This window comes from Scomber japonicus, chromosome 19 (assembly GCF_027409825.1).
Source record: "Scomber japonicus isolate fScoJap1 chromosome 19, fScoJap1.pri, whole genome shotgun sequence".
Taxonomy (NCBI): Eukaryota; Metazoa; Chordata; class Actinopteri; order Scombriformes; family Scombridae; genus Scomber; species Scomber japonicus.
This window is the reverse complement of record NC_070596.1, coordinates 9,641,019-9,664,532: the sequence shown is the minus strand read 5'-3', so window position 1 is coordinate 9,664,532 and position 23,514 is coordinate 9,641,019.

The window sequence follows — 23,514 nt, the reverse complement described above, 5'->3', positions numbered from 1 at the left end:
GATCTGTGGATAAATTACGGCACAGTAAATTGGGAGAGGTGCTGTGTCATGCTGAGAGGTTGCAGGCATAGAGCGGCAGTGAATCCTCCCTCACAGTGGAAACACACCTGCAATCTATCTGATTTAATAGTGGCTGACAGAGAGAGAGAGAGAGAGAGAGAGAGAGAGAGAGAGAGAGAGAGAGAGAGAGAGAGAGAGAGAGAGAAAAGTGGGGTGGAAAGGAGTTTAGAGACATTGCACACACAAAGAGTGAAGGGGGAGATAGGTAGCAGATAGGCAGGAAGATAAAGGGAGATTGAGTGAAAGCAAGTCCTCTTGGAAGATGGCCGACAGCTTTCCTGTACAGGAGAGAGGAAGTCACTGAAGCGAAGGAGACACCATCCCCTTTCCTATTCCTCCTGGAGCTGACACCACTCCTCACAGAAAGGTCATCGTCCTTTTCCCACTTCCCAACTAACTGACTGTCGCTCAGAGATATCTCTTTTAACAATGTCTGTCTCTATTGGACCATATCCATTTCTTACTTTATAAAGGCAAAGAAAGAAAACCATCACTTTTACTACCAATATGGTGTATAATCATTACAATCTTAATACTTAATACACTATAGCTATAGGAGTGTCCACACACTATGTAGGCAGTAATGTACTTCAAACTTCACGGCAACAGTTTGGGGAAGTCCCTTTCCTGTTTATCCCTGACCTGTGCATAAAGCCAGGTGCATAACAGTCTTGTGAGTTTGTTATAGAAATACTTACCTGGCCATCAGAGCCTGACCTCAACCCCATCCAAAACCTTTGGGATTATTTGGAGCGCTGGCAGCAGGCCAGGCCTTTATCGCCCAACATCAGTGGCTGACTAAATGCTCTTCTGGCTGCTGTCAGATTTCAAAATCTTGTGAAATGTCTCCCCAGAAGAGTGGATGTTGTTATAGTAGCAGAGCAGCAATTGTATACTGTATGTGGGATGTTTGGTGCCCACATGATTTTGCCTTAGTGGCCACATTCATTTGGCTACTATGTACAAAGACCTACAGGTCAGAGTTGTGAGATAATTATGGAAACATAATGTCAAGTTCAAAGACCAAATAAATGTAAGGAAAATCTTGTTTTCTTCAGGAATGGAGTGGTAGTGGTGGTGTGTGTGTGTGTGTGTGTGTGTGTGTGTGTGTGTGTGTGTGTGTGTGTGTGTGTGTGTGTGTAGAGAGAGAGGCGGGGTTAGATCACACAAATTCTCACACTTACATCACCTCCCATCTGGACGAATGTAACTTTTACAGTTCCTTCAAAATTTGGCTGCCAGCTAACAGACAAGATCACACTTCACAAATCCTTTCACTAAGCATTGGTTACCTGTTGATTTTTGAATTGATTACAAAATCTTCCCAATTATTTCAAAGACTGAGAAGATGAGGTCAGCAACGTTGTTTTTCTTCTTCTTTTTAATTACCTTTAAAACTCTAATAACTCAGTGATTTATCTGATAACATTGTTTTTCTATCTGTATCTTTTTAATCTGTTTATAATTCAGTTGTTTTGATGTTTTTGTAAAGCCCTTATACAGCTACATAAAATGTTTAAAAACATATGTAAGTAAAGTTTGTTATTAATATAGTAGCCCTTATATAATTATTGTTCTATTTGAACCACAGACATTTTATCAATTTACCAAGTTATCTTTTTTTCAATAAGCATCTATCTTTTTCTGGGTATTTTTTTTTTAGCATTTTATGTTAGAATTAAGAGACTTCTACATTATGAACATTGGAAAGAGCAATGCTGCATGTATGAATGTATTGTATTAAAGTGGATGTAGAAGGTATTCATTCAGCCAGCAATGAAGTATGATGAGGACTAATGACTAGTTGATATAGATATAATGGGCCATATGGGCCTGCACATACTGTATACGTCTGACAGATGATATGCTAAGAATAAGTAAACTGCAAGTGTGTCATGTATGGAAATTCATGCATATGGTAAATTATGGTGTGATAATGGCATGTGAAGAGGAAGTGAAAGAATACATTAGTTACATGAGCGTGTGTTCTTGCCATGTATTATAGGCTGTGATTGTAAAATGGGAAGTTGTTCATTTTGATATATTCAGATATCCAAAAACTGACAAAAAAAACCTTTCTGAGGATCAAAGAAGAAATGATCCAAACTGATGGGGCCTTAACATTGAACTACCATATTGTTGAGTAGGACACTCTCATGTTTTTATATTGCGAAATGTTGAAGATATCATTAAAAGAAAACCTTAACATGGGAATTGACAGTGAGAAAAATACTTCTAGGTAGTGGGTCCGCCTACTGACTAATGCTCACAGTGTCTTATAGCGCTGTGGGAGGGTTAATGTTGGAGTGAATGGATGGCCGGTGCAGTTGCTGTGGGTGTCTAATATTGCCGTGGGTGGATTTACATCGGAGTTAGTGAAGAACAAAGGAGTGGTATTTGACGACCTGAGAATGAGAATGTGTTGGTGAACTGTGATAATCATGATCCCTTGACATTGCTACAATTGTGGGGATTAGAGTCATTCCTTATCTTCTATCCTGCCCCTCATTGTGTTTATTTCCTTTTGTTCTTCAACTGGAACCTCCAGGTCACTAAAACCTGCCTCCATGAGCATGCTAACCTGCTCATAATGATGATGATGTCATACTGATGTTTAACAGGTATAATGTTTAACAGCGTGTTCAACATATTATTTGAGTGTGCTTGTATGTTAACATTGCTATAAATAAACACAAAGTACAGCTGCAATTGATGGGGATGTCATTCACTATGCAGGTATTTCATCATAAAGCAAAAATAGACATTTCAGTGACGCAAGGAGAAACGTCAGGTGATCACCAAAGTCATTATGATTCATTGTCTGAGAGGCATGGATGTTTGTACAAGGTCTGAACAAAATGTTGCACCAATCTATCTTGTAGATGTTGAGTTATTGAGATATTTTACTGGATTTTGGTGAGACATTTCAGTCAGAAGCATAGTGGTGCTAAAGGAAAAGTAAAGGGATCACCAGAAGCAATGAATTCATCCCCTGGACACCATGCAAAGCTGTCCTCTCTTCAGTTTTAAACACATCTAGTGTGTTTCAAAGTGAAGAAATTACAATGTGACATACTTGTAATTGGTCAAAGAGAACCACTTTCTCACTATATTATTTGTGATTGTTTTGTAAGCTTGTTTTCAAGTTTTGTTGGCTAAAAGCGAAGAAGATTTCATTAAAAATGTCACGCTACACCACATTTAAATTATATTCTGACTGGGGTTGAAATTGTTATGTGCCTTAGAGTGTAATAACACTGACCACAGTAATAGTCTTAAGGCCTCTAATTAGTCAATTCATACATTCTGCTCTTTTCTTTCATGTTTGGTCATGAATCTCATACACGGTATGACCCTTCCAAGAACTACTTCTGTTGCACTAATGTTGGTCTCAGCATGTGTGTATGATTGTGTGTGTGTGTGTGTGTGTGTGTGTATACTTACAGTTTGTATGCCAGTCGTGGGTGGTAAGAGGTTATTTAGTTGCATCTAATTACATTTTTTTAACTTACCATACAACCTTTTGCTGAGACAATTTGTCATCATGTTGTCCACATCACAGAGCCAGATTCACCCACCAGCTCAGGCGGTCCACATGCTGGATCAGGCATGAGCAATCTGTTCGTTCACCGACAAAATGCTTGTCCTTGTATTCGAGTCACCTTGGAATCTGACATGAAATCTGTGAAAACTGGCATTTTGCTTATGGTTATACAAGGGTCTGCAGGCCATTTTTAATGGTAACTCAGTTGGTTCCAATTAAATGACAAGATTGAAATAATTTTGGGTTGAGGTTTAGAGAAGCTTTTGTTGTCCCTTTTTTAATTGTATACAGCTGGGAAAAAAGAGCAGAGCCCCCCCTACAGACAGATCAAGTGCTCACAATCTCTCCTCACAATCAGAAAAATGATTAGCTCAACATCAAAACCTTTAAAGAAGTTGAATGAGGGATTATCTCCCAAAAGACACAGAGTGTGATCGAGTTAATTGTTCACAGAACAGACTGTACCAGAGTGAGGAGAGTTTACATGAGTGAGTCAAGGTGCAACCCACACAAAAATGAGCAGATATACTGAATATGCAACAAAGTCTGATAAAATGACATCTTTTCTCCACATAATTGAAATCGCTCACTGATGTTTTGGTGCATCACGTTTTTTTAAATCATGTATAGCTACTAAAAACAAAACACACTGTTATTTCCTATATTGTAGTCAGCTATCAGAGTCCTAATAATCAATTTGGAGAACATTGAAACCTGCTAGGATGATAGCACAGTCACACACAGGAGAAGTTTTCTTTGAAGTGCATTCAAGGAGGCCTTGACATTCGATATTAAAGGATAACGTGGTACAAACATGTCTTCTAGAAACTAAGTTCCAATTTCTTTTGCCAAAGTTTTGTTCTGCAGGAAATTTAATTGTCCCTGGATTACGTGCCAACATTTGTTCAAATGACAGCATGAAAGTCATAGGAAGGTTGATCGCCGGGATACAGCATTAAATCACAACGTTGTCGCCTACGACATTAAAACTGGAGTTTGGTTTCTACATCTAATGTGTGATTCAGTTGAGGTTAGAGAAAGATTGACCCTTTGGTTAAATGTTAATACAGTAATAGAAAGGGTAAAATGTTGCAGAAGAGGACATTAGAGGAAAACCAAATTAAAAATGTATCTATATTTGGTAAATATAGTTTGTATGAACATTTTACAACTTTGCAGATACATTTCTGTGTGACAGTCAGTTTTCTGTATTATGATAAAAAAAAATGTAATCTGGGTGGCATTACATTTCTCTCAAAACATATTTTTCACAATAAATTAGTTTTATTAATAGTATTGCTAGGAGACAGGGTTGATTGTATGGTGAAAAGGACAACATTTGCACACTTTGTGGTCAGGCAGTCAAAGCCAGAAAAAATAAGCAATATTGTGGATGTTTTGCATAATCATCACACTTCCTGTATTATTTAATTTCATTAATCTGTGACAACCAATATACTACTAGAATCAGAAAAATGTACTATTTCCATTGTCTCTAATGTGTTAACATCCTTCTAACTTCAGATCTTGAGAAGTAACCCAAGTCATTGTTGTCTGTGCATCCATGGCAACACTGCAAACAACAACTGCTAGTAACTAATGCACTATGACTTTTGGTGGCAAAGATTGTCCAAAATGAAAACAACCTAAGGCTAAAAACACAAGGCTCAGGTGTCTTGGGTAAAACCTGCAGCTAACGTTCTGACTTCATAGCAGTATTGTGTGTTTTCTTCAGACAAAGCATGACAGCAACTCTAGTGGCAATAAAATATCCATCACAAATAGAAGTCCAGTATTTTTGTTTTTCTCCATTTTACAGTACTGAGGTATATGATATATGAATGTAGTTCTATTTTACACAGGTTTTGCCCTCTACTGGACTCTATGGGTAATAGATCTAAACATATTCACACATATTCGGTCACTGAAACCAACATAGATGTGAGTAGCCAGCCAATCAGGATGTGTCTCTCAAATACATATTTCCCATATAGTAAGGCAGCATTTCCACTGCTTCTAAACCCTATTTTCTTCCATGACCGCAAAGTTTGTGACTGTCAGCTGTGTTACATCAGCTACCCATATGCAAATTTCAGAGGGCGAATATGTGTATGTGATTGGCAAGAGCTGTCACCCATAGAGTATGTATAGAAGTAGCGTTACAATGTTGTAACCTTCATTTTATCCCTGGAGCATTGACATTTCCCTCTATCCTTTCATATGCAGATACTTGTGTGTTGCAAACATGATGACATGAAAGCAAATCAGTCGTGCTAGCAGCTCTGTGAGATTGTACTTGGCTAAACACAACATTCTAACATGCGTACAATAACAATGCTAGCATGATTATGTAAAATAGTACAATCATGTATAATATTTACCATGTCCACTCTGTTGTGTTAGTATGTTAAGTCAAGTCAATTTATTTATATAGCCCTCACTCTGAACTACAAATGGCAAAGTCAGCGTCATAGCAAACCATTTAATAGTTGAGATATTACAGTCTTGAAGTAAAAGAAAAGATGAAAAGATTTCACTTTCATAACTCTTTTCAATAGAAGAAAATGTTAGGTTCAGTTCAATCTAATGTGTTTGAAATAACGTAATGTTTTCATACACATTTTAGTAACCCTAATCTAAACCCTAACCCTGTTTATATGGATGTATTCATATATGGATTGTGTACCTGTATGCGCATTTATGTTGGGGTTAGGGTTAGATCATTTTATGGTAGGTGAGAAAAAAAAAACCCTATTTGTATGCACAAATCCTCCGTGTGCATATGTATTTGTGAAAATATGTTAATATGGTTGCGTAAATGCAAAAGCTGTTTTGGCCTGTCAACCTACACCTTTCCCTCTCCCTGTCATCTCTTCAGGCGTGCAGGCACCGGAGCGTGAAGGCGAGCACTGCTTCTCTCCTCATTGACGATGCCAGTAGTCTCCTCTGGTGTCCTGCAGGCAGAACGGCAGCCGACAGATGCCAAAGTGAGGGGACAGAGGAAGACATCGAACTTATAACAACAACAGAGGCAACAAATTCGAGAAGCGGGGAACACATTGGCCCATCGGAATCACTCTATCACTGACTTTAACAATGTTAAGGAGGGGGGTGGGGGGGGGGGGGGGGGGTTGTGCCTTTCTGTCTGCATCGGAGAGAGAGAGACAAAAAAAATCAGATAGAAGAGAAAATGGAAGGCAAAGATGGGGGAGTTTAAATTTGGTGCCAGTGCCCACAGAGGGATAAGGATTCCAGTATTTCTGCCCTCTTTTTTATCATACTACTTCCACTTAGGAGAGCTGAAATGACTAATAGAATTAGGCATGAATCTCAGGCTGGTTTATTTGGTTTGATGAACCAGAAAAGAGAATCACAGCCGCAGTATGCACTTTGATATTGAATCCAAAAGGAATAATGAAGTGAAAAAAATCTCCATGCTGCACGCATGACACCAATAAGTCCTCCAAATTAAATGACCACAAAGGTTGTTTGACCATGCATTCCAGAATGACATATTGGAGAATTTTCTAACACACTGCCTCTATTAGCAGGATAACATAATTTGTCAAATCACTGTTAAAAATAATGATGTTTTATGGTTAGGTTTGGGTGCAAAAAGTTTAGGGAAGATCATAGTTTGGGCTAAAATAAACACCGTGACAATCATAATTAGGTTTTTTTGTTAAAACAATGGGAGGGGGGACTCACTGGGAAACAAACAATGAACTACTGCAGCCAAGTCCACTGAGTCTATTTTATGCAAGTCAGAATCTAACCATTCACCCAACCTGCTACTTGCAAATATGGAAATTTCTCACCTTACATAGACATCATCTGAACTGCACCACTTCTCCAAGTCATAATTACTATGGCTGCTAGATGACTTATGTCACTCAAACGTAACTAGACATCATTTTTGGTGGCTGACATTTTGACCTATTATGTTGATTTTCTTTGAAGAACAAGCTCTAGAATACTCAGCATGTGCATGATAAATGACAGGCTCTATGCAGCAATAAAAGCTTCTAATACAGAGCAAAACATGTATCATGTCTTTCATGATTCAGTAATTCATAGTTGATATTTCTGTAGAAAGTACATTAAAACACATGACCTTTTTGGTAGTTCTATAGGACTGTGCAAAGGGAAGTAGAAGACAGTAAATTTTGATTTTCTTTTGAGATGTGCATTAACATAGAGAGCCTCTACTCTTAAAGCTGAGTCAGGATTTGGTCTGACCCGGTCATGACTTAAAAAGCCCCCATGGTTATCAGCTGAATGGATAGATTTGAACAATGGCAGTCTAATATGATGAAGATGGCTGAATATGTTTCCTTAATTTTGACTTCAAGTTTTCCTCTGTCTCCTTCTCTCATTTCCTTCCAATGTGTCTTTGCCATATGCCATATAAGTTAGAGATATTGCGCCTTTCCTGTCCACCAACAACAGCCAAAGGCAAATCAGATGATTGCATTATTTGGGAAGTGTATGCTTTTACTCTACTCCTCCTAGCCGTCATTATCTCAAGTACACATGAGCCCAGACGAAGATAGTAGCAAGGAAGGATTACATTTATTTCCCCACTGCCAGATATCCAAGAGATATTTCCCAATAGTTTTACTCCACATCCCACTTCTCCTCTCTCAGCTCTTGGAGGGATCAGACTAACATGCCAAAACAATGTTTCTGCACCGCCTTTGTTTTCTCACTTCATGCTCTCACTTCTTGTTCCAAGAAGTGAGAGCTTAGCACTGTGGAGGAGCAGGGGAGTGTACCTGGCCCAGGACTTTAATCACAACAAAACAGATTCAGCTGAGTCAATTTGTTTGAATCTGATTCAGTCAGCCCAGCAAAGTCACACCTGACAAGGAGGGAGTTTTGCCATCCATCCATGGTATTGGCAAATGAAATAGGCTGTAACATGTTGCACCAAAATGATTAAAGGTATAGTCAGTCATTTTGGAGAGAGATTGTAAATATTTGAACAAAACACCCTAATACATCCCTGTCTGTGTTCTCCTTCAGAAGCTCTGCCCCCCAAATTTATGGCCAGATATTGCCAAGGCAACAACCAAAAGATAAAAATATGGCAGAATTCAGAGTGACGCATCAGCTGTAGAATAACTTCTGTTCCTCTCACACTTCATCACAAGCAGAAAAAAGGGAAAAAAAATGTTTTCTTGTGAGCACAACAGTCCATCCACACTCTTTGCCTCTCAGTGGCCTCCCCACTTCTCACTTGTCCTGCATTCAGCATCTCTGTTAACAGAAGAAACCGTCATTCTCCTGTAGCTCTTGGGGAGCTGAGAGGTCAAATTACCTTCACCAGGCTGACTGACAGCAGAAATGTATTGAACCAAACCATCAAATCAACAGTGTTTGTATTTATTGATTCATTGGTATGGTTAATATATTGAAAATACATATAGAGTGGGATATATGTGTGATTTAAACAGCCGATGCTTCACTAAATGCCACAGAAAGAGACTTAATGTGTAAAAATGTGCAGGAGGACTCAGTGAGACCCTCTTGTATTTAGTGCGGATTGATACATTTAATAAAATGGAAGTGTATCTGTTCTGTGAAAAAACAATTTCTATGTGAATTTGCCACAGCCTCTCTCTCCCACCATTGAACAGGTTCTGGAGATGGGACACTGTCATGTCCTCACACAGACAGCTGCTCTGATGACTCCCCCCTGCTGTGGGCATAAGCATGAATGCCCCCTTCATTTACAGAGTCAGTGCTGTATGGACACCAGATTTATGTTAAGAGACACTCTTAAAATCACTGATTTTACCTTAAAAAAAATGTAATTACTTTGACTTTACAAAAATAAAAATAAATATAAAAAATGTAACAGTTGAAACTAACAAATTAAATTAAATATAGGTTTTATATAGCAGTACGCATTTATCTGAAAATACAAACAGAAAAATCCAGATTTATATTTAAACCCTTACTAAGGATTAATCCTCGACTCCCACTTTGATATGAAGATGCCATTTTGTGTTAGGCTCAACTGACTGGACTTCTTCCATAACATTGAGTTTCTACAATGTTATTTCTTCTGAAAACATTTGGCTATCACTATTATCAGAAAGTAGACTCAAGTAGGAATTTTTCTGTTGTGTTGCTACTGTGTTCACTATTTCTGTGATCCTGAGTGCTCTAGGATTGTGTTCTTGAAAATCCTTGTAGGGTTTAATTTTTAATTTTGAGTCATATTTAGGTCATAATTTGAATTCAAAAAATGTTGATGTAATATGTTAATTCAGGATTTAACAAATAATCTGAGATAACTGTAGTTAACCATTAGATTTTGAACTAAAACATGAAACACAGATAGAAAGCTGAATTATTTTATATTATCCTGAAACCCTGATTAATACATTCCTCGGTGGAAAAGTGTAATACAAATGAAAATCCATCATGTAATCTCCATGCTGTTTGTATTATAAATCACTCACCATATGTGGTGCAACCATACTACATGTGGTGTGCCTAGACCAGGAATGTTAGAAAATGATGGGTGTTGTGTTTCGACTCAAAATTCAAATTCCAGCGTTACAGTTTTCTGTGAAATGACAAACTGACAAAAAACAAACACAATCTGCTGAGGATATTGCTCTAACTCTACTCAAGTGAGATCCAGCACACTGAGCACCTGTGGCTAACTGTTTACATATATCAGATTTCAGTATCCATCAGACCTAACAGATATTTGAACAGACATTTGCAATACATCAGATACATGAAATATATGAAATAATCAAACCAAAACCCACAATCTGAGGAGCAATTATACAGTACAGTAGTGAGGCTGTAGAGCTGTCAATGATTGCCTCCACAAAAAAGGCTGATTTCACAGTTGTTTTGTGCTAAAATGAAGGTTATAATTAATTTGAATGTTTCAACATAGACAAAGACAAATCTAATATATAGATCACAAAGTGCTACTTAGTGTGACAAATAGTATTTTAATGAAATGTTGCCATTGTTAAGACTGCCAAAGGTCATTACTCCAAAAACCTCAACTATTTACAATAAAATGAGTTAATCCAAGCAATTACAGGGGTGTTTATCTGTTATTTCAATGTTTTTGATTAATGTCTGCAAATCTATCTCCTTTACTTTCTCTTGATGAGTTTAATGAACAGTCAATTGGTGTATCAATACACGATGTAACCAAGTTAGCGCACCTGTTGTATATTAGCTACAGTAATCATGATTGTTGGTATACAGCACCTATAAAACACATGTGAAGTATTCATATTTAATTGTCTTACTGTACAATATTAAATCAAAGTACATATAATGTAGCTTTTTTACCACTGATCAACAGAAAAGGACCCTCTAACGCAAAGTGAAAACAGATCTTTACAATGTAAGCCAAGTTAATTACAAATATAGCTTTTTCAGGTCCAATCATCATTTCTCAACTGGAATGAGGTCTGACTCTGATTTGGCTACTCCAGGACATTAACATAGCTTTGGCTTTAGGTTCAATCTTGCTGAGAAACAAATTGTCCCCAAAGTTGCAAGTTTTCCTGAACAATTAATCAGGCTTTCATCCTGAATGTCCCTGCAATCTGCAGCAATTTTACTTTCTACCCTCTATGATGTTTGGCTTATTCAAAATATACTGTTTAGTGTGATTGCCAAAAAGCTCAATTTGGTCTCATCAGACTCTAGAAGTTTCTTCCAGCTGGATTCACAGCTTTCCATGTGCCCCCTGGCAAAATATAGCCAATATCTCATGTGTTTACTTTGAGACTGGCATTTTCTTTCCCTCCCCCTTAAAGCCACGACTGTTGAATAACCCAGCCAACTGTATATGCACAGTCTCCAATCTCATCCTCTAAAGCTTGGAACTCTCTTAGAGTTGTCATAGATCTCTTGGTGGTCTCCCTCATTAGTCTCTTTCAGGATGACCTGCTCCAGGCACATTTACAGTAGTTCTCTTTAAGATTGATTTACATGTATTCAAATGAATGTTTGGAGACTTGGAAAATGCTTGTATCTATCATCTTATGTGTGATTTTCAGTCACGTTTTTGCAGATTTGCAACATATGTAAGTTTTGCCACAATACATACTTACCAGAAGTTAGACCTTCTAGATACACATGCATTTATACCACAATGGATTCATTTTAGGATCCTTTGGTCAGTGACGTTTGAGTGCCTTGTGCTGTCCCATCTCAAAACCATTATGGACCCACTCCTGAACCCTCCGCAGTTTGCCTACAGAACTAACAGGTCTGTGAACAATGCAGCAATCGTAGCCCTCCACTTCATGCCTAAATTTCAGCTCAAACACTCTTATCCCAGGTCTCCTTCAGGACAAGCGCTCCCAGCTGTATGTGCTTAACTCCACTTGCAGATGATCACCAACTACCTGTTTAACAGGAGGCAGCATATGAGGCTGGGGAAACACATCTCTGACTACCACACTATGAGAAATGGTCCCCTTCAAGGCTCCATCCTTTCTCCATTCCTCTTCTCCATGTACACCAACATTTGCACTTCCAGTCATCAGTATGTCAAGTTCCTGACGTTTGTGGATGACACCTCATTTGGCTGATCTCTGGTGAGGATGAAACTGCCTCCAAGTGCGAGATTGACCATCTGGTGACTTGGTATGGACCAACAACTTGGAAGTCAATGCTGTAAAGAGTGGAGATGGTTTTGGATTTCTGAAACAACGCCGCCTCACCCACCTCCATGAGCCTCCATTCATCACTGTTGAGTCCTTCCACTTCATGTGAACCATCATCAGCCAGGACCTCAAGTGGGAGCAGAACATCACCGACCAGAAGGCTCAGCAGAGGATATACTTCCTGTGGAAATTCAACTTGCCAAAGCCAATGATGGTGCACTTCTACACCGCCACCACTGAGTCCATCCTCACCTCCTCCGTCACCATCTGGTATGCTGCTGCAACTGCCAAGGGTAAGACTGTAGTGTATCATCCGCTGTGCTGAAAAAGTGAATGGCTGCAATATGCCGTCCCTCCAAGACCTGCACGCCTCCAGGACACCAGGCAATACATTTTTTGAAGCACTTGCCTCCAACAAAAAGTTAAGGTCTGTCAAGACTGATACCTAACGTCACAAGAACAGTTTCTTCCTACTTGCAGCCGGCCTCATCAAGGCCTGAGACCCCACTGAATCTAGCCCCCATGGATCTTACACGTTATATTAACATAACACCCCATGATCTTACATGCCACATTACATCAACACAACCTGTATTATTATTATTTATAAAGTACACTGATTATTGAACACATTTTATCATTGTCTTATGAAGCTATATCACACTTACACCAACAACTCTTTAGGACACTGTACATTATATCTGGGTTTAGGTCCATTCCAGCTATTGCAGATTAGTCTTCAAGTGACCTTCATCTCTTCAGTGAGTGTATGTGTTGGCCTGGACACAAGTCTCTCATTGTGTACCTTTTGTGTGTTTGTCTTTCTATGAATGAAAGTTTAGCTTTTTTGTTGTTTTTTTGGAGGGGGTAGGGGGGTATCTATGCTGAGTTTTGCTCACAGAATTGCTCCCTGGGTGATTAATATTAATATTGACATTGGTGATAAAAGGATTGTTTTTCCAAGTAATTTCCATCTGCCCTTCAGCAGGCGAGACAGCAAGCAGCCAACACGCTGGCTAATCCCCCCATCTCTCTGCTGAGTCCTGCTTGTTCAGGTGATGGCATTATTTAGGCCAGCTGACATGGCTTAAACAGTCTGCTTCCAAATAGTCTGCAATAACCAGGTCATTCCAAGGTGAGTTGACTGGTCATAGGTGGTGCGAAAGGCCTCTGAGGGAGGATACCACTGACCTCTGGCCCCATGCGGTTATTGTTTGCTATAGAGCAGCGGGGGCATGATCTTGTTTCTAGTCAATTCAGCTGTGCTGTCAATTCATTTATTCATATATCGTTTCATTAAGGATGACTTCACAGACAATACATGCTACCGAGATCCAACTGATCAATAATCAATGCCAGACTTATGAAGCCTGTAAAAGGTAAAAAAATAAATTGGCAGAAACCTTGGGTAAGCTAAGGTCATCTTCCATCTCAATGAATTGGTTGAGTGTGTTGTCCTGGTTATTAAGCCACATAAGGAAATTCTAGTTCTATTTAAATTAAGTATCAGTATTGTGCCATTGGAGTCATATTCATAACCACCAGATACATGTAACTCTCATTTAGCCCTGGTTTGTCCTCCACCAACTTTGGAGACAAATATCTGACTCTTTAGCTACAAGGTATTCTACTTTCTTAATCTGCTCGTTGCTAGCTGTGTCTGTCTGCTGTTGGGTGCTGGAGAGATAATGTACACTGGATTGTTTGTTGACATCAACTATCTGCCTGGAAAAATGGTTAATGAAAACAGAGGAGCCTGAACCAGACAGTAAATATACTGTGAAACTGAAAGAATGAGCTAAAATAGGCTAAAAAGATGAGTTACATATTTATTTTTTGTCGAGTATTTTTAAATGCTACATTGCATGCATACATTTACAAGTTTTTTTAAATTTAGTTTAAATAATACTAATGAATTTGTCTTGAAATCAATTTCAATAGGCACTGGGATGAAACAGTATAATGTAGAATAGGCTGTACAACAAAACTGAGATAAGAAAACATGATGCAGCAGTGAGATGGGACTTTGAGGCCAAATCTGCACCTGCCAGGTATAAACATTGCATTGGACCAGCATCTGAGAGGGAGGAAAGACAATACTCGCCACCCACACATGCATGGCCATGCTGACCCCCACACACAGGGTCACATACACACTCATACAGACAGCAAACACAGAGTAAATGTGCAGAAGCACTATAGGGATGCTGCCTTTCATTCAACTGCTAGATATTTTTTATCTCACTTTTTTTTCCAACTCTCTCCCTGTCCACAATAACCTCACCTTAATTCTAGTTATTTCTGGAAGAGGAGCTATTTCTATTTTTGATTTCAGCCCTCTTCCCATTTCTTGAACGTTTCTAACCATGGATATGTGGGCGCAGGGGCCTTCGATATGCTCTGCTGACTGCTCAGATTATTGCTATCCATCATTTGTTTATATTCTCATTTAGAAAAGGAGGGCGCTTCCATTATTGCATTTTAATTTCCTGCAGAGGTTGCAGAGGGTCAGAAGCAACTTTAGTTTTGCTCTCCCTACTCCCTCACACTCTCCACTATGAGCTTCCACTTCATAGCATAATGCTGATACTCACATGGCTCCTGCTAAAAGTCCTCCACACAACGTGAGGCTGCTCCCTGTGAGCTCTACTCACATTTCTTCTTTTCATTGCTTTGCAAAGTCATTACCAGACAAAGTATTACTACAGAGGCTGACAATAAGTAGAGGCCAATGCTACACATGAAGATTTGCTATTAAGATTTTCAAATGTTGCCATGAAAAGGGTTAAGGATAAGGCAGTTTGACATATTTTATGTTATTAAAAATAGGTCTTTTAATTTATTTTTGTCTGTTTCTCATCTAATCTTTTTGTACTTGGCAATATTTCATGCCTTTTGACTTTTCACATACTCTAAAAATGTCTCTGCAGTATGGATGTGAGTGCCTTTTTAATCATTAGTTATCATTGAATTGTTTGACATTCAGCTGTGGCACAATAACAAACAGTATAGGCTACAACCCACATATGTGCCTCGCAGTAGTCCAGATAAACACTTAACTCAAAGTAGCTCCTGGCCTTCCAGAGAGGCAAGTATTTGACCAACTTACGACCCTGTAGAATACTGTTGCAGAATTATGATGCTCTGTGTAGCCCTGATACTGAGCAATAAGATCATAGACCTGTCATGGTGTATTCCAGTGGTGGCTGTATGTCTGTTAACAACACAATGAATAGGATGCTATGAGGCCAGTATCCTCTCAGATAAATGTATCCTCAGGAATTGTGCCTTAGCTGTGGAGTCATCTTGTGTTAAGTCACCCTAACTGCAGCTACGGGGCTAACATGTTGGATAAACGATGTCGCTGGCTGGCCGGGAGGCAGAGCGGGGTCGTGACATTGTCTGGAGAGGCCCCATGGCCATGTCAACACATTCACTGCAGGCGCTGTTTCTGCTGTGGACTCAGAAAACAGCTGGCTTTCAGGTGCTTCAATTCCTTTTCGCTCTCTCTGTCCTCTCATTAAGCAGCCTCTGGGGACAAGCTTCTGGGCAGCTCTTCTCTGGCCCACAATGATAATGTTGATCCTCTAGGCTTTCAGCCAAACCCAGGGAACTTTCTATACTTAGAAAGACCATCATAAGCATATCTGCAATAATATTTTCCATGCAGCAATGAAAAATAAGTCTGGGCAAAGATTTTAGGGGTTATTCAAGCTTAGTGGAGTAGTTAGCATCTGCTGTCTGATCTGTCTTAGGGCAATATCATATCAGAATAATGAGGACAGATATACTCCAGCTTTGGAGACTCTGCAAAGCAATCTTTGAATATCTTTGCCTTAACATAGAATTCATTCAGTGGGTAGTTGAGTACAATTCTGTATCTGCAGTACATATCTCCATATCATATGTCAAAGAAGAATAACTCATGTACAGTAGGACTGTTATATAATGGCTAACTACATGGAGTAAATCCACTCGAATAGTATTGTGGGACCTAAATGATGTTTTTAGAGATTAATTTCAAACTTTGGCATTTGGTGGAAAATGACAGCAACAACGGCAGAGACAGCAGATAAGCTTCAGTAGAAAAAAGCTAAAACAGCTCCAATATAGACAAGAATGTGTTTGAGATTAGGGAAGGAAAGATTATAGAGTAACCCTCTCAACTTTAATCAAACAATATTTTGTGCATCTTATTAAAAATAGCTTTTTGTGGTTCTTGACATCACACACCACATTTCAGTCATCAGGAATGAGTAAAATGAACCTTTTGTGAACCTTTTTGTGTGATTTAGGAATGGCTGCCTGGTTTCTCTTGTAAGATATAATGCTGAGGAGAAAACAGCAATACCGAGAAGGCTTTGCCCATAGTAGAGCTGTCAATTAGACTAAATAGACTATACAGTATGAACTCAATAACAAAAGAACCAGGGAAATCTACAATCATACAAACATTATTAGTTACTGTTTAATTTTTGCTGTTTCAAAAAAATCTTTTGATGTTGAATCTAATCTAAACAGAACAGTTTTTATTTCTCTCTTCTCTGAAGTTGTAGTTTTTTTTCACCATTTCTCTCCAAAAATGTACATGTAAAAATGCCTCTAATAGATTGGAGCGGGTGTATTACTCAATATTTCAATTAAATACATTTCCACCAGTGTGTCTGATTAATCTTCGTCATCTTCCTAAATATAATAAGCAAGTTGCATTTTGCAGATTTAAATGTGTCCCCACGCAGGATATAACAGAACGTGTTGCTAATGTTGCTTTGTAAAGGATCCCCAGAATTGGATAGGATTGCTATCCCAGATTGCTATCTGTCAATCTGATCTGACAGAGACGAACACGCCACCAAATCTGGCCTGATAACCTCTCATTGAACAAAGATTGAAAATAGCAGGGAAGGACAAACACAGTGAGGTTGCTCCACTCCTGGGCTCTCACACCAAATGTTCACCGGAGTCTGTTGTCTGGATTGGAGAATGGGCTGCAATGTCCTAAACTGTTAACTGTGAAAGTACTGCTTCGATTTACATCCAAAATTGAACTAAATTCAACTAAACACACTGACCACATATATAGGCTGTCTGGCAATCTGGGAGAAGATTTTTATTTCTTTTAATTTACACTTAAAAATAAATTGAAATGGAGCTTTTCTGGATATACTGTAATGGAAGCATACAATAAGTGGGAGAGTATGTGCACATCAGATTAGATACACACATATTCTATATTGTTTATTTACATATTTCAGATGAAGATTCAAATCTCTAGCTCAGATAACTTAATTACTTTGCTGTTTATGGTGCTAAGACATGAAAGCCTTGAGGGCATTATTTATATTACTGTTTGGGTACTAATGCACTATGACTCCCTCATATAATATGTTTTTGCTTAATTGTACATCATGTATCAGCACTATGTTGTTTCTGGTGTGAAAGCCTGGATAAGCTTTATGTAACTGAGTCATTTTTTTATAGAACTTTTCCCGGGGCCATATTTTAAGTACACTATAGAATATGGTGTTATATTTTTGCTTCATTCCCTAGTGCATGATGGTAGTCTTTGGGCAATGAAAGAGATTTTCTACAAGCACGCAAAAATATTTTATAATGAAACTGACTCAAGCTAAGAATAATTGAAAACAAAATCAAAAAATACATTCTTAAATAAATATATTTGTGTGTTTGCTAGCACATAAGTGCACAGTGATAATCTCTTTCACTAAATGCTACTCATCTCAATGCTCTTGCTGTATGATCTCAAACTCTTTAACACTCTTTCACAGTGTCTGTCTTTCTCTTTCAATATCTCTGCTGTGTGTGTCCAGGTGTGCCTGTCTACTCGCCCAACTTGCTCACATCTTACAGTGTGCCACAATTCCAGCCAGTTACAAAGTTGAAATAGATCATCTAATGGGCTGTTTTGTCTCTAATCCAATTGCCAGTAGGATTATTGGTTAATAGGGAATGATGGATAACTTAATCAATCATAACAAAATTCTGTACCGTCTGTTAAAGAAAGCACTTCAATTCTGGGCATGAAAGCAGTTGTACACATACAGAATGCAGTAACAGTATACTGTACAATGTTGCATACAAAACCGCTTAAAGATAAACACTAGAAGACACTGTCATATTCTTGGACACTAAGAACAACAAGGTCATGAACTGACACAAACAGCAAGTTATCTGGTGGCTGCAACCGGTCACTCCACACAGTTTTGGTTACACAGCTCGGACAAAATTGCATAATTTGAAGCTTGACAAGATGTGATCTTGTGATATCATGATCTTGCGAATCCAACTGCCTTTCAAGGTAACACAAAGAGCACACACAGCAGAGATACTAAGAGAGGAAGAGAAACACTGTGTCCAAGGATTCATGAGGATACAGGTACATTGAGAGAGGGCAAACAGGTAGAACTGAGTGGAAGACATTAACATTGTGTACTCGTGTGCATAATTGCAAACACAACAAATATATTTATTGAGCACAGAATAGATTTTTGTTTACTCATATGAAATTCTTAAAATGTTAAAATACAAAATATAATTCATGTCCTTGGAAAAAAATCCAAATCTAATCCAAACACAACTACATAATAGAACTTTATCTTGTTTATCACAAAATAGACAATTAAATCACTTCATGTTTACTGAATAAATTAGAGCTATCACAGTATTATGTTTAATCAGGAAATCGATGTTATGAGGTTTGGAGGATGTGTTGGTTGGGAGGTACTGTAAGCAATGAAACCTAACAACTACCATTAAGGGTCTCTTTAGTCAAAGGGTTGGAGTGCAGCTGCGCCAGTAGAGCTGCTCAGAGTCCAACAGTGAAGACTATATCAGCACAGGACAGTGAATGCGTGTAACTGTATGAATGTTAAGCAAGGCATTGTTGAAAGCGAGCCTGCATGCTCAGCAAACCCTCCCTGAATAAATAAAGCTTAAAATAGAGCGAAGAAGACATGTGACGAAGGTCATGAGACAGATTCCATGATCTTGCAAGTTCACATTATGCACCTAGGCCTGCTGAGACACCAAGGCGGCCCATTAAATAGAATTTAATATAAAGAAAGAAACAGTATTTCAGGGGCATAAGCCAAGGCTTTGGCAGGAAGGAACCGCATTTCACAGAGTGCTGTGCAACTTTGTCAGGTAAATGTGACTGTTAGGGACAAGCGAAGATTGATGGAATCTTTTTTCCCCTTGGCTCAGCAGTCTTTGATTTCCACAGCACAAGGGAGGAAGAAGGGGAGAGGGAAGGGAGGAGGAATGATAGATAGGAATTCATGTCATTTATATCCCTAGGTCAGTCTATCACACAACTGACTGAGAAAGAGAGAGAGAGACAGAGAGAAAGAAAGATGGTGAGACGTGGCTACAGTCTTGAAATTTAGAAAATGTCTGTTTATAGCAACCTCCCCGGAGATTTTTTTTGCAGAATCTAGCATATGGGTTCAGATATTCTGATGAGCATGAGTGCAGTGATTCATGCTGTCTCAATTAGCATCTGGATGCCTTTGTCTGATTGAATGAAACAACTCCTTTCCAGTCCTTGAAGCATAACGGGGTAGTGCTTTTCAATTTCCACCTATTGCTGCCTTGCCATCTAACGTTTACTGGGAGGCAATGCATGACGATGATTTGGTTTACAGCAGAAGTGCTTTTCCTTATAATTGCTTCCGCGGGGACATTGATTGATAAAAGCCTTCAGGGTCACCAGGCCAGTCTGAATGACAGGCTTTACAAAAAACAGGGAAATGGTGGCCATTGGAGAACATCAGTACTTATTGCATTACATTAGATTTTTTTTCTTCCCTTGGCTTTCACTATGGGCCCTTTTACTGTGACACTGTCATAGTGTCAGTCTCTTCATTGGCCTTTTGTACACTACAGTATGCAGTATGCAGGAGTCATGACACCCCATTACTGTCACTTCACTTGCTTTGTCACACAAAGCATTCAACAGCCTTCTATTTTCTCACATTACCAAGAAAAGCACTTATCTTATCAAACATCAGGCAAAAAAAGAGAAAAGAAATGCAGTCTGTGGAAGATAAAGATTAATCTTTTATCATTCATTAAGCATGGATTTATTTATCTATTTATTTTTAATGTAACTGTTGCCATGTATAATTTAACAATTTCCTTTTAAGAAAAAGTACAGATTTTTGTGCCTGTATTTATAGTAGTACATCCTTATTCTACTACAGTGATAGTATGTTCATTATGTTGAGACTCGGGAGCACAGAAGCGGGATTTTCTCATTAATTTTTAACTATAACCGCTACTTTACTCAACATTTACCCACAAGATTTTATCCTTGTTTCAAGTTCTGTATTTTAATTTCACCAGTAGCCTACAGCCAATGATCTCTGTCAGTCCGGTGGGTGGACCAGTTGACCTGCTGTCCAGAAACAGTCTATTTTTCTCACCATTTTAAGTTTTAGTTTTACTGATACATCTGATATAACACAAAAATGTCCTAGATAGCTCAATAATACAATAGGTTAATGTTAAGGCTATCAATTTTAATTATTTTCTCCTTTGAGTTATTTTCCCCAAGGATGTGCATTGTGGTGTGGGTGGATGTAGCGTGTTCCAAAAAGCAAAATCAGTTCAATTGATTTCAGTATTGTAAAATCTGCTGTTAAATCTTGATAAAATTGAACCAAGTGGGTGGATGTGTAGCGCAGTCCACGCAAGGCAGGCCCATTTTTGAAAAACAGAAGAGGGCATGTAATCCCTACAAACAGATTGTGAATCCGAGAACACAGTTTACAAATCCGTCCACATGGATTTACACATCAAGGCTTTTTTTTCCAACTGTGTGAACCCCAGGAGGACTCCATCGAAACAACATTAAACAAAGATGTAAAATGTGTGTCCATGTACACAAAACTATAGATTAACTGCCGTGTGACTGGGTTAGCTATTGATGCTGTGCCCCAAATTTGGCAAGAACTCTCTACTCCCCCTCCACCTCTCTCTGTTTCAACTCTTCAACTCTCTCAGTTTTAAGATTCTCCCCTTAAAATGACTTTCCCCATTGTAACCCTTGAAGCTTCCTTGCTCCAAATCAAGTTGAGAAGGGTATCACTCAGTTGCAGTTTTTTGTCTCCCCTCTAGCCTTATTCTCCCTCTCACGTCTTCTCTTTAGCTCTCGCTCTACCCCTTTGTGCCCCTCTTCCTTGCTGTGCATAAACCTGCCTGAATTCCTCTGTTCAGTGACATGCCTTTCAATATCTGATGGATTTTCTTTGCCTTCTGTCCTTTTTCCCTTTTTTTTCCATTTGCTTCCTCTCTACTCCCACACACACACACACACACACACACACACACACACACACAGATTTTGTGTCCTAAAACCTGAAATTGTACATCTTACTGTAGCCAGAAATTCCCTCCACATTGTTACCCATCCATCCCATTTACCGTGTAAACACAGGAAATGTGTGCCGCCCATCCAATTAATCGTCCATTTCCTCGGTGGTTTGTTCAGACAGATTTGCAGTTCAAAATGAGAGCACTCATAGGTTCATATTTTAACAGGCAAACAATTACCAAATTATGCCACAACATTACAGCAGCATGTTAAATGACCTGTTATTTGTGTCTGTGCAACCAAATCCTATAGTTCCAAAGCCTGGTTAATTCTGTGTAAGCCCATCAATTGGATCCTACTGAGGAGAAAAACCCATGAGCTATTTCTGCACGTGCTCATCCACAAGACACATTACTCATCCAAGTGTTCATCCATAGACTGTAGACATCAAGCATTCCCCATAACAGTTTGTTCATATGCAAATGTGCCTCTTCTAATCCTCTATTATTCTGTATTTGCATGCTGTTCTGAAAATGCCTCAACCCCCCCCACCTGCCTTTCATCATACAAAACAAAGGTGTTTACACGATTCAGTGCAGCAACTGCTGCAAGATATTTGAGGCACTGCAGAGATGCAAATGAGACACCAGTAAAATTCTGTAGCCACTAATCCATTTTCTATGCATATTCACACTGTGCCATCTCTTTCATAAATTGGAATAAAATGTCAAGACATGATAAGAACTTGGCAAACTCATGTGATTGCCTTAACCAGGGCAAATGACCATGAGAAAAAAAACATCAAGCCATTATATTAGCAAGTCTGACATTAATGATAGGACCTGACATGAAACATGCACATCATTTATGTCTAGACTTGCATTAGTATGTTTCTCTCACCAGCATATTTACATGTGCATGAGTTGCAATCTTGATTAATTGCAAGCTACTTACAGACAGCCTTTTTCATACTTATCTATGTGAAACATCTATGTGCATATTAAAGGTACCATGTTGAGTTACAAAGACCTCATGGCCATCAAGCACAAACATTCATCATAATAACCATGATGACAACTAACTTTAAGTAGTAATTTGAACTCAAACAACAATCTTTGCTGACACTCATTTTTGTTGTGCTTTAGTTTACTAAATCTTGAATTTTGCGGATTTATTTTAATATAAACATAACTGTGTTTTCACAAGAACACTCCACAGAGCACATTTAAATTATGAATATCATATTTAGAATAACTGTGAGGCTTTCTTGTAATCGCATGCATTACTTTTTGTCACATTGGCTTTATCACTATAGCTGGCAAGGGTCAAAGTGAGAAATATTATTATTCTGCACATACTGTAGTCGCTTTAAAGGTTTGAAGGGAAAACAACCAGGTGAATAGGTACAGTAAAGGTTAAGCAAGATTGCTACTTTCACTACTGACTATCTACTATTAATATTTTTCTCTGTTGATGTGTTTGAGGCAACATCTATAACACTGATTCAGTTGCATAGCAACTGAGCCATGCTGTACTGACATTTCATTAAATACAAAGAATTTTAAGAAAATATTTTGAAAATTCAGACATGATTTAGAAAATTCTGAAAACCTTGCTTTGTCTGGTCTGTGTTCTAAAATTTATAGTTGCTTTGCTTAACATCAGTGACGCAGACTTTTACACAGGCACGAAAACTGATTTCTTCCCTTCTTAGCTCGTTTTTCTTGAAACTGCTATACAATGAGACATGTTTTGACCTTTTCTTGTAATGTTATTTATGATATTATTAAGTATTATGCATCATCTCCTTTCAACTTCAATATTACAGACTATAGAACTCAGAACTCCTGACTTGGTAAAAATGAATTAGTATGAAAAAGATTGATGGCAGCCTGCTGGTTAGGGAGTTTGTTTCC